This window comes from Pyxicephalus adspersus, chromosome Z, assembly GCF_032062135.1.
Source record: "Pyxicephalus adspersus chromosome Z, UCB_Pads_2.0, whole genome shotgun sequence".
In the NCBI taxonomy this organism is placed as follows: Eukaryota; Metazoa; Chordata; class Amphibia; order Anura; family Pyxicephalidae; genus Pyxicephalus; species Pyxicephalus adspersus.
In genome coordinates, this window is record NC_092871.1 from 61,152,737 (window position 1) to 61,155,689 (window position 2,953).

The window sequence follows — 2,953 nt, forward strand, 5'->3', positions numbered from 1 at the left end:
TTGACTGTGGCGGTACACCTGTTAAACGGTAATGCAGATGTCCTAAGACAAGCTCAGGGAGGACAGAAACCTCCCGTGGAGCAGAAGGGCAAAAGCTCGCTTGATCTTGATTTTCAGTATGAATACAGACCATGAAAGTGGGGCCTGTTGATCCTTCCTACTTTTGGGTAAGGAGCAGGAGGTGTCAGAAAATTTACCACAGGGAAAACTGGCCACAGAGTGGCACAATGGCAGAGTCTTGAGGTGGGGGCAGCATCAGGAGGTTACAGAGTGGAACAATGACAGAGTCTGGAGGTGGTGGCAGCATGAGTAGGCCACAGAGTGACACAACGACAGAGTCTGAAGGTGGTGAATGCATCAGGAGACCACAGAGTGGAACAATGACAGAGTCTGGAGGTGACGTCAGCAGCATCAGGAGGCCACAGAGTGGCAAGGTGACATAGTGTGGAGATCGCAGCAGCAGCATCAGGAGACCACAGAGCGGCAAGGTGACATAGTGTGGAGATGGCAGCAGCAGCATCAGGAGACCACAGAGCGGCAAGGTGACATAGTGTGGAGATGGCGGGGTGGGGGATGCCGTTCTGCCGCTGCAGCTCAAAGAAGGTGTGCTTTGCGGTGTATGAGCGGCTGAAGTGCATGCAAAGTTTTCTGGCCATTTTTATGATGTCTTGCAGATGGGTGGAAGACTTCAGGAACCGCTTGACAACCAGATTGAACACGTGTGCCATGCAAGGTGCATGGCTCAGCTTTCCTTGACGCAGAGCAGACACAATGTTATTCCCGTTGTCGGTCACCATGGTTCTGATTTTGAGTTTCACAGAGAAAGCCATGATTCGATCGTCTTGTTGTCCTCCCCTGTGTGACTCCGTTCCCCCAGGCAAACCAGGTGCAGAACAGCGTGACACCGCCGTGCCCTGCACATATGGTATGCTGGAGGGGCACTGTAAATTGTCCCTGTAGTAGAGGCTGAGGACACTGTGGAGGATGAGGAGGCAGAGGCGGACGTTGTCGCAGGACCAGCGGCGTGAGAACGTGGAGGCGGAAGGGGTGTCACCTGGCCAAGTTGCTGGTGTGGCTGTGCAGGAATCACATTCACCCAGTGGGCCGTAAAGGACATGTATTGTCCCTGACTGTAGTTACAGCTCCACATGTCGGCCCTGCCGTGCACTTTGGCAGACACTGACAGACTCAAGGACTGGCCCACCTTCTGTTCTACATATTTGTGCAGGGCTGGTACTGCCTTTTGAAAGAAATGACGGCTTGGGACTCTCCACCTCGGCTCGGCACAAGCCATCAGTTCTCTGAAAGGTGCAGAGTCCACCACTTGGAAAGGGAGGGACTGCAGCACCAGCACTTGGACAGGAGCACATTCAGCTTCTGCGCCATTGGATGAGTGCATGCATACTGTTGTCTCTTGGCAATCGCTTCGGTAATCGATTGCTGACGGAATTACTGACGAAGAGTAGGAGGAGCAGGAGCATCTGGACCAGCAGAAGATGGTAATGACATACAGCTCCCTTTGGCTGAGGTGGTGGAGCCTTGACTGACTGAAAGCCGGTGCGTGCCACTGGGTGATGCGCGGTTGCTGCGGCAGGCTGGACCACCACATCGGAGCCACGGTTTTCCCAGGCCACTTTATGGTGACGCTGCATATGTTGACGCAGGGCTGTGGTGCCAACATTGGCACCCTGGCCACACTTCACCTTCTGCCCACATATTCTAAATATGGCCATGTTAACCTCCTCCGGCAGCTTAACAAAAAACTGCCACACCGCCAAGTAGGCGATTTTTCCCCCAACACTCCAACGTTTGGCTCCCGACCTCCCACTGCTGCCACCCTGCTGACTACCAGCCATGCTGCCACCTTGCTGGCTCAGCCGCTGCCTGACAGACAAGCTGCCACCCTCTTCTCCTGATGATGATGAAGCTCCTTCTTCACCTGGCTCCCAAGTGCGATCGGCTTCATCATCATCGAGTAGTGTATGTACGTCACTGATGTCCTCCTCAACGGTCTCTGGGTCAGGAGTCTAACCGCTCGCAACACCACCTCCCATGCCACTCTCCTCATCACTATTTGCCCGCCTAGTGGAGAAAGCGGTGGATGTCTCCTCCAGATCATGGCTGGGCAGTAGCTGCTGAACGTCCTCTACTAGCTCGTCCTCGCTGTATAGTGGAGCTGAGCCCACAGCATACAATACTTCTGTGGCAGCAGAACAGCAAAGAACAGAGGCAAGTTGAGGACAGATGAGGGCACAGGGTCTGCTCCCAGGCCATGCCAACTAAGGGTTGTGTTTGACGAACCCACCGACTGTTGGCTTGGGGTGTCTGATGTCATTTGGGATGAAGTGGATGGGGGTTGCTGGTCAAGACACGACTGCTAGATGACACTGGGAGCTTAGGCCTCTCACTGAGACTCCTGCTGACACGCCCCCTTACTCTGCTGCGACCTCTGCCTGTGTCAGAAACATAGGAAACATCAAAAACATAGGCCTCTGTCACTCCTCTGTGCATGGCCTGCCACTTCTCTGTCTGACATACTTTTACTTGAACTAAATAAATTTAAAGCAAATTAAAACACACCTAAAAGCGACAAATATATTTTTATTTTTGTACAGAAATAGGCCACTAAAAGCTTTTACCACAAATAACTGCAACAGTGAACTGCGTATATATTTTTCTTTTTGTACTCAAATACGTCACTCAATGCTTTCACCTCATATAACTGCAGAAGTGAACTGAGAATATATTTGTATTTTTGTACTGAAATACGTCACTAAACGCTTTGACCACAAATACCTGCAACAGTGAAGCATGTGTATATTTTTCTGGATATATAAATTGATAGAATGACAGAGCTGTATAATGGCTGTTTGGATCCCCAAATAATCTTTCCCTGCACTTGTAAATCGCTTTTCTAGCACTGTCCCTTGCGCCTTCCGACGTCTTTCCCTGC